Here is a 10608-nt window from a genome sequence, read left to right as displayed (position 1 = left end):
GACAACAAAAATCGGTTTCTTGACACGGTAGCAGAAAAGAATAGTAACCGAAAGGCAACATTACGTCCCCACAGATCGGAAGCATTTGTGCGATGTCCATGACTTCGACAAGCTCCAATTAGAATTGCTAATACAGCGTACACTTCAGCTGCATTTATATCTCTCCATGTCGTTTTGTTCAAAGAATGAGCTGCATTCCACAAAGAAATTACTCGTTTGGCCTCACTGTTCGTTTCTTCTACAATGATGCTCACGATTTCCGGTGAGATAAATAATAAAAATGACTTATTGTTTTGTTTTTCCATCATTCACTGGGCCAGGTGTTACGTTCAAAATATTCCGACGTCGACGCCGCCCAGCTTTTGGTGGTTCACTAGAAAATTTTAGTCCACTTCTAGAAACACACACATCTCCAGTGTCGCCGTCGTCGTCGTCGTCGTCGTCGCCGCCTTCTTCTTCTTCTTCTTCTTCTTCTTCTGCTGCTGCTACTACTACTACTACTACTACTACTACTACTACTACTACTACTACTTGTTCTCATGAAATAGTGTCTTCGGATATTTCATAGTCACTGACATCATGATTGTACAGAATTTCCATGATCTCTTCGCTAGAATGTCTTTTGGACATCCTTACTTGCAGATGAAACACTGATGTTCACTGTTGAACTGACATTACACGAGTCAGTCAACTCAACAGAAGTAACCAGCAACAATAAGAAACATTGGATCTATGGCAAAACTCAACAAAGATGGATGACAGATATATTTCCCAAAAGTCCTCTTTTTCTTCAAACCAGAAAATAAGACGTTTCATACCAAGTGGGACAGTCACAATCCCACCAATAAATGACTTCAATAACAATGATAAAGCAAAAAAAATGTGACGTTGAATTCACACTCACGACTATCATTTTAGTACAAAGTCATGAAACCACAGGCATTTGGCCCTTCAGATAACATTATTATAGGCAAAAAAAATCAACCTGGGTAGTCAGAATATGCCGTTTGGTAATGCGAGGGTGAAATGTGTGCCAGGGAGTGAAAAAGTAGCTACTTCTTTGTCAGTTCCTCCCTGTTCATTCTGGTTAACAATGAATGAGCTTCAAACAATGTTTGAAATCGTGGTGAATTTTTTTACAGGGTGTTTCAGTAAGAGCGTGCGAAAAATTTACCGGGACACTATTCCTATTATCTCTTCAAGCTGGCTTCCCCAACCTCGGTTCCCTACCTCAAAGTCACATTACTGTGCAGTTAACTGCAAGTAATGGAAATTAAAAAGTGCAAATACCGTCGCTGATAGAATGAACGTACCACCTGTGGTTCGAAACACACCAGGGATATTGGTCATCAACCTCAATGAAAGATTGACGTACCCTGACAGTCAGTTTCACAAAATGTACTGTATGTTAGCGCAACAACATCAGCGAACATCACATGCAAGAAATTGCCAGAATTGTAGCTGCATCTCCGTACGCACTGGGGCCTCATACACAAGTGACCTTATCTTCTACAGAGATGCCTTATCGAGGGGATTCAGATGAGGTGACCTCACAGGCCATGGAATACCGCTTCCAATCCAGCGCACACGAAATACTGTACCAGCACAGTTCCATTATATTGTACTGTACGTCTGTGAATAGCACTGACTAATGAACGGGCTTGCGGCGGCGCGGCTCCTTTCGTCCTTTCACCTGCACCTATCTATGAACTAGTTGCAGCAGATCACCGGTATTAAAGCCGAGCACGAACCTACCGTACTGCAATTCGCACCAGGCTGCATACCACGTAACTATTCTAAGAATCTAGGAAAGTATATATAATAATATACGGCCTACAGTTGCAGGTTAACTTCATCGTTTTCCTAGGTTTCAACGTTAGTAATAACGTCTTCTTCAGAACCTGCAAAAAGTTAATATTATAATGCGCTAGTAAATTATATGGTCATCCTACAGGATGCAATGTGTAGTACTTACATAAAATATTATTTAAATGTTTGCCTAAAACAGACCATGTCCTAATTCAACTTTATAAAACTTGATGCATAACCATAAGGCTTTGTCACTTCTATTAAACAAGCTGTAGTAGATTCACTTTAAGCCCGGATAAAACGCGCCGGGGTGGAGAGGGGATAAAGACTTCTTCGTTGAGGCCTTCTTGGAAGACCGATGAGTCACAGGGATGGTGGGCTGTGGGGGCTGGACCCGAAGAAAGTCCTCAGACTCAGGGTCCTTTTTGGAATGCCAGACCTCTGAAGCCGGGGTCCGTAACATTTCGCCGATGGACGCCTGAGAAGAGGATCGCTTCTGAGGCACAGGCGGAGGCATAGAACCCAGATGGGGTGAGAAGATGGAAGGGGGGACAGGATAGGTGTGAGGAGGTGGAGGGGGGGGACGATACTGCGGAAGGGGTGGACACGACCGAAGCAAACGACGTTGTCAACGTCATGGGATGGAGGCAGTCATATTTCTTCCTGGCCTCACAAGAATTGAAAACCTTGGACTGACTGTCTTTTCCTATCTTCTTCTCCTTCTCCTTCTCCTTCTGATATACGGGGCAGTCGAAAGATCTAGGCGAGTGGAGGCCAGGACAATTGACACATGCACCCCACCACCTCGGTGTATGTCCCTCACGAAGAGGACGTCCACAATCGCCACAAAGAGGCTAAGCTTCACACTGTGATGACATGTGCCCGAAGCGCAGACATCGAAAGCATCGCATAGGAGGTGGGACGTAAGGTCGCACGTCGCACCAGTAGCACATCACCTTTACCTTCTCTGGGAGAACATCCCCCTCGAAGGCGAGGATAAAGGCCCCAGTGTCGACGTGACTGTCTTTGGGGCCGCGCTGGACTAGCCGGACGAAATGCACGCCACGGCGCTCCAGGTTGGCCCTGAGCTCCTCATCAGATTGCAGCAGGAGGTCCCGATGGAAAATAATCCCCTGCGTCCTATTGAGCGCCAGGTGTGGGACAGTAAACACTGGGATGTCCCCTAGTCGGTCGCATGCCTGTGGAGGTGGTCTTTCTGGTAATGGACTCTGAACGCATTTACTAAAAGCCTCGATTTCTCTGAAGATATCCTGGATATGCTGTACAAAGAATATGGGCTTTGAGGTGGCGAACGTCCCCCCCCCCCCCCCCGCATCGGTCCGAGAACAGACTAAATAGTGGGGGAAGTATTTCGCCCTAAGCCGGCGGGCCTGTCCTTCCTCCCAGGGAGTGGCCAACGGGAAAAGGCAGAAGTACCAGAACCAAAGACAGAAGTACCAGAACCAAAGACAGAACCTTTCCTCTTAGACGTGACCGCAGAGCGACCTGATGCATGTTGACGTTTCATCTGCGAAACGCCCCCCCCCCCCCCCACACCCCCCAATACCACCCACTCCGACCAGGGGCTCTCCCCACAGGCGCCACCCAGCCTCAACAAGGGCCACCTGGGCAGGATGACTGTTGCCGGGAGTCCTGATGCCCCAGGTAGATGGGGAGGGGACCTACTCCTTGGCTGACGTGGGGAGGGTGCAGCTCAGGTATCGGCAGTATGAACCCTGTGTTGTCAGGGGGGCTACAACCTAGAGGGTATGTGACGACCCCATGGGTGCCATGGAAAGTCCATGATCGTAGGTGCAGATGAGGACGCACTATGTGCAACATGTCAGGTGTTCAGGCCCAAATTCATGAACAGTGGGTGCAGTTACGACGCCGTTACGATGATGAATGCCACGGTCTTAGTGCACTGAGGACCGGTGATACACCACATAAGGTGTCCTTCCCCAAAAGGCTCGTACTTCTGTAGAATTTTGAAAAATGGGGGTGAAACCCCCCAATGGGGACCATCACATCGAAGGCCGAAATGGTTGAAACTCCTTTTAGTCGCCTCTTAAGACAGGCAGGAATACCTCGGACCCGCAGGGGGTTTCCTCAAGCGTGTCGAGTCTATAGCCCTTAACTTCATGATGTAGTAGCTCTGTCACGTAAAGGTTTAGATGTATGAGCCATTTGCACCAGATGTTCCACAAAGGCTGACCCCCATGTTCTTACGCCCTTTATTGGAGGATGTTCTTTAAACCTTACTGCTATAGTTCTGCCTGTTTGACCTACGTAATAACATGGGCAATCATCACACATAATCTTATATCCGCCTGATTTCGCTGACATATCACCGTCTTTCTCGAGGGAATGAACCAGATTTTGCTTTAAACTATTACTCGTCGAGTAAAAATTTTTAACATAAGATTAGACCTGTTAATAAGTACAACACAGACCAGAATCACGGATAGGAGCTGTGTGCTGTTCTTGAGTCTGCGCTACGAAGTCCGTGTATTTGCGCGCCACCTATATGTCCTCTGATTCTCAAATACGGGATGAACGGACTTAGTGAGAAAAACGTAAGTTTCGTTAAGATTTGAAATTATGTCACCCACAAAAGGATTGAAGGAGAAAACATTGCTTACTACATTTCAGCTGTTAACGCAGTAATACTTCAGAATTAGGAATGGCGTTTTAATTTAGCACTTCTTTACTGCTAAATCTATTCGCAACACATTTTGCGTAGACTACGTGATATACATAGATAATGTATGAGGGCAAATTCGAAAATCGTTGGTCATACCTTTTTTAACGAAATTACGGCTGTAAATGCGAAGTTAACATATTCAATCTCAGCGCTGGTCCTTTCTTGTTTCGGGTCGGACGCTGTGGTGAAAGCAGATCGGCTTAGGCACATCATAGCCATTTCCTGGGAAATGTCGTGTGGCAGTGCTTACGATATCGTTCACAGGTTCTTAGGCATCCAACAACATGAAACCTCCCGGTACGCTAAGCAGCTCCATGACATGATTATTCAGGGAAGACATCGTTAACTTAACCTCTTTGGAGTACCGTTCCAGATGAAAGGTGTTACTGGCGGTGAAATGTGGATACTGTATTTCACGCCGGAATCCAGGCAGCACAGTACGGTTGGACCATCCCGGTTCGCCAGTGACAAATTCCATTCAGCACCATGTGTTGGGAATGTGATGCTAATGGCCTCTGCGACAGCCATGGATGGCTCTTGCTACATTTCATACCCCCACCCCCGTTAGTGATTTCCACATTTTCGAACCATTTTGAAGTTCACGGTAGGACTGCGATTCACAAGTAACTGTGAAGCCAAAACAGTAGTCTGAGTATTGTCCCATACTCAATCAGATGAATACTACAGCAGGGGCATGTCAAATTTAGTGCTGTGATGGACAAAATGTGTGAACCGGTGTGGGGACTATGTGGAAAACAATGTAAGGTATATAGAATGGGATGTATATATGTCATTACCTGTATGTACTTCACTTTGGCCACTAAAAATACCGCCAAAGCCTTTCTGATTTGCCATCATACCAGCAAAATTATGTCTCCGGAAGTAGGTTTCGTAAAATGATATGACGTCAGAAACATTGTGACGCATGAGAAACTACCTTTTGCTTGAAATTGTGTACAGTACATCTTCAACATCGGGTATAACGTTTTAATGCATCACTTCTTTACTACCAAAATTACTATCAACACAACTCTTGTACAGTATCTATATATACCATGTAGCCTACATGCAAAGAATTCCGGAATATTCGTAATTTCGCGCCAGTGGTGTGTTTGAGCGAAATGTGGTTGGCATCCCTCCACACGCCTGTATTTAATGTGTAACTGCCGAAAGTTTCATTGTTGTGTGTTTGTTACTGTTCAGTGCTCTATTGCGTAGAACATTGCCATCTCGAAATGTGCAACCCAGAATTAGAGGAGCGACTCTTTTGCGTTATATTTTGCGTTATATTTCGCGCGAAACTCGTGAAGTCAGAAAACAGGCAATAATCACAATAGGCTTCCTGCATCATTTATATGTCTAAGTCTTACTCGGAGTTAAGAATCGTTCACACGCGGTTTAAAAATGACTGCACGGAAGCGAAAGGTGACCCTCGCTCAGGACGCGCTTCGACTATACCGACGACGCTCATGTCAGGTATGTCAACGAAATTGTGCGAGCCAATCGTAGACTGACTGTCAGGGAGATAGCAGAAGAACGTAGTGTTTCAGTTGCATTATGTCATGTAATCCTGACACGGCATGTTGGAGTCCTCCCTCGGGCATGGGTGTGTGTGTGTGTTCGTCCTTAAGATAATTTAGGTTAAGTAGTGTGTAAGCTTAGGGACTGATGACCTTAGCAGTTAATTCCCATAAGATTTCACACACATTTGAACATTTTTAACCGCTTGTTGGAATGCATCGTGTTTCCGCCAACTTCTTCCCAAGGCTCATGAGTAAAGACCAGAAAGTCCTTCGCCTTGCAATCTGTAAACTAATTACGATCTACATCTACGTGATCACTCTGCTATTCACAATAAAGTGCCTGGCAGAGGGTTCAGAGAATCACCTTCAAGCTGTATCTACCGTTCCAGCCTCGAACGGCACGCGGGAAAAAACGAGCACTTAAATTTTTCTGTGTGAGCGCTGATGTCTCTTATTTTATCGTGATCATTTCTCCCTATGTAGGTGGGTGCGAACAGAATGTTTTCGCAATCTGAGGAGAAAACTGGTGACTTAAATTTCATGAGAAGATTCCATCGCAACGAAAACCACCTTTGTTTTAATGATTGCCACTCCAATTCACATATGTCTGTGACACTATATCCCCTATTTCGCGATAATACAAAAGGAGCTGCCCTTCTGAGAGATCAACATTGTGTTTAAATCTCTAACAGCCTGAATCATAATCCACATCCTTCGAATGTACAGAATATGAAAATGAGTAGTAAAGTTACTCACCAATGAAATAACGTAAAGAAAATGAGACCTCTATGCAATATATGTGCAGTTCATAGTTTGATAATGTTAGTTATTTGAAATAACTTTACTTTGACATCGATTTGGTATAACTAATTGTATGCGATTGTGCAACTGGCATTATTCAAGTCAAGATATAATTTCATTCAGTAAACATCAGGGCCAAAAGTTAAGTTTAAGAGAATAATGCCGTTTGTGCAATGGCATTAAGATGGTACTGGAAAATTGATTGCTGTGTCAAATACATGTTCTTGCACTCTTCCATTTTGCCAGAAATGCAACAAGTTCACAGACGCAGTCAGATGCAGGTTTGATAACATTGACTACATTAATTATTCAACAATGATACATTCACAAATAAAAAAGGAATCAATTTTGGTTAGATACTTTCAATGTTACTTTTGTTTTACTCGATAACTTTCCGTCTATTACTACGAACTGCGACCTTTCTGACAGGAAACCACGAATCCAGTCGCAAAACTGAGGCGATACTCTGTAGTCACGCAGTTTGGCTAAAAGACGCTTGTGAGGAACGGTGTCGAAAGCTTTCTGGAAACCTAAAAATATGGAATCAATTTGTACTTATCGAGTAGTAAGTGCTATCGACAAGGGATGTCAAAGAGCTATTTGTGTTTCACAAGAGCGATATTTTCTGAAAGCCTGCTGACTATGTGTCAATAAAAACTTTTCTTCGAGGTACTTCGTAATGTTTGAATACAGTGTATGTTCCAAAACCCTACTGCAAATCGACGTTAGTGATATAGGCCTGTAATTCAGCGGATTACTCCCTTTTTTGGTATTGGTATGACTTCAGCTATTTTCTAGTCTTTAGGTACAGATCTTTCTGTTAGCGAGTGGTTGTATATAATTGCTAAATATGGAGCTAATTTATCAACATACTCTGAGAGGAACGTCACTGGTATACAATCTGGACCGGAGGCTTTGCCTTTATTAAGTGATTTAAGCTGCTTTGTTATATCTACTTCCATGTTTCTCATCTTGGCAGTTGTTCTTGATTGGAATTCAGTAATATTTACTTCGTCTTCTTTGGTGAAGAAGTTTCGACAAACCATGTTTAAAAACTCTGCTTTAGTGGCACTGTCATCAGTGACTCCACGGTTATTAACGCGCAGTGAAGGTATTGTTTGCGTCTTGCCACTGGTGTGCTTTATGTATGACCAGAATCTCTTTGGTTTTTCAGCGAGATTTGGAGACAGAATTTCGTTGTGGAAATTATTAAAAGCATCTCGCATTGAAGTAGGTACTATATTTCCAACCTACGTAAAACTTTGCCAATGTTGGGGATTTTACGTTCTTTTGCTTCTGCAACAACGATCTGACCCGTTTTGTGTACCATGGAGGATCAGTACCATCACGTATATACCACATAAATTAATATCTCTCAATTGCTGTTGATATTACCTCTCCGAAAACATTCCACAACTTTTCTACCCTTACGTGATCAGATCGGCAGAAGTGAAGACTCTCTTAAAAAGGTGTTAAGAGCATTTTTATCAGCATTTTTAAATGGATATACTTTCTTTTTGATGGTAGGTGTTATGGTATTCAGCCTAGCAGCAACTGCCTTGTGGTCGCTAATCCCTGTATTCGACAAAACACTCACAATTTGTCCAGGATTATTGGTTGCTAAAAGGTCAAATATACTTTCGCAACCATTTACGCTTCGAGTGGGCTCATGAACTAATTGTTCAAAAAAATTGTATTGAATACTTTCTCAGAAAATTTCTGATGAAGTTTTATGCCTGCCATAGGCAATTTGTCCAGCATAACGAAGGTAGATTGAAGTCCCTACCGACTATAATTGCATGAGCGGGTTACTTTTCTGAAATGAGAGTAAAGTTTTCTTTGAACTGTTCAACTGTAGTAATTGGATCGTTTTTACAGACCCCCCGACTCAGAAGATAGTATGGGTAGAGGTTATACCTGACAATCGTGCTAAACTATTTCACACGAACAATCTACTTCAATTTCGCTACACGGCAAAGACAGCAATAAATACTCCACCACCAACTGTATTTAATCTATCCTTTCTTAACGCTGTTACATCGTTTGAAAAAATTTCGGCTGAACTTAAGATCACGCAAATGAGAACGAGATGTTTCTTAAGAGAATCGTAACAGGTGATGAGACGTAAGGATTGCACCTCGGTCTCAACATCATAACCATAGACCCACAACAGATCAGCGAAAGCTTCTGCAAAAACGAAGTCCGTCAGGTGAGCTCAAATGTCAAAGCCGTGACCATTGTCTCTGACTTTTGATGATAAGTTCATCTTGAATTCGTACCACAAAGAAAACTGCTAATCGATGGTACTACGAGACATGTTGCGACGGCTGCGATAAAATATGAGAAGGAAACGGCCTGAAATGAAATGTGGCGACAGTTCATGGCTCTTGCATCACGACAACACACCCACACAATCATCCCTGTTGGTGCACGACTATTGCACAAAAAAAGGAAATCACTGTGATGCTTCATGCTCTACAAACTCCACAGCTGCAGGTCTGGAGAGTACAAACACAAAGTTGAGAACCACCCTTTTAAAGGATAATGATTAGCGATGAGAGGTGAGCTAAAGGAAAATTCAGTGTGTGCTTCGCGGGTTCCAGCAAGGGTCATAGCAAGACCACTTCCTGAAGTGGAAACGGCGTTGTGAGCAGGGTCTCCTTCGAAATACCCTCCTCTACAAGAGATACAAAGAACAATAAATAAAAGTATAGAAAAATTTTGTGGACAAAGTTCCAGAATTTTCTGAAAGGACCTCGCAGGTCAGGGGATATTAAGTTACGAACATTGAGATGAGTGGAAAAACTAGCTTTTGCGTAAACTGGAGCACACATTATCCAGTTTATATTCATCCAGTGTTTCATACTGGGAAGACTTAGCGCCAATGTTTAATTTCAAACATTTCCTAAGGATTTGCCTTTAACCTCCATGTAAAGTAAGATGATGTATGAATCCGTTTTACACACGTGGACTCTTTAAAGAACTGTAGAAGAAGTAAGCGGGAGAAATTATACACGGATAATTCAAAACATTATGACCACTGCGTACATCGACGCTGAATGCCGCCTGGTGGCGTTGCGGGCACGTGCCTCAGTAACAAAAGTAGGTAAGCAGATCAGATACGGGCTGCTAAGGCGGAAATCCATTGGAGAAAACTGTTGTGGACTGGCAAGACAGCCAATCCACAGTGACGGGTAGCCGAAAGGCACGCGTTTAAGCTCACGCAGGCTGGCGTGAGGTCTGGAACAGTTACAGGAGTCATACTAGCAAGAAAAGTACATAACTGCTGGAGTACTTAACTTTAATCCATAATTGGTGAACATCGGTCTGACGGTACATGCATCACAAGATTAATAGCAAATGATAATGGCGCCTTGCTAGGTCGTAGTAAATGACGTAGCTGAAGGCTATGCTAACTATCGTCTCGGCAAATGAGAGCGTAATTTGTCAGTGAACCATCGCTAGCAAAGTCGGCTGTACAACTGGGGCGAGTGCTAGGAAGTCTCTCTAGACCTGCCGTGTGGCGGCGACGGTCTGCAATCACCGACAGTGGCGACACGCGGGTCCGACGTACACTACCGGACCGCGGCCGATTTAAATGCTACTACCTAGCAAGTGTGGTGTCTGGCGGTGACACCACAAAAACACTTTGACAAAGGTCAGATTGACATAGAAGTTTTCTGGGTGTGGTACCGCATCATATTCTACAACATTACAGCTGGAGAAAACCAACGTTTTGACCACTGTTGCAGCGGCCTTCTTTTGGGTCTA

The sequence above is a fragment of the Schistocerca nitens genome, chromosome 10 (assembly GCF_023898315.1).
Source record: "Schistocerca nitens isolate TAMUIC-IGC-003100 chromosome 10, iqSchNite1.1, whole genome shotgun sequence".
In the NCBI taxonomy this organism is placed as follows: domain Eukaryota; kingdom Metazoa; phylum Arthropoda; class Insecta; order Orthoptera; family Acrididae; genus Schistocerca; species Schistocerca nitens.
Note: the sequence above shows the minus strand (reverse complement) of the source record.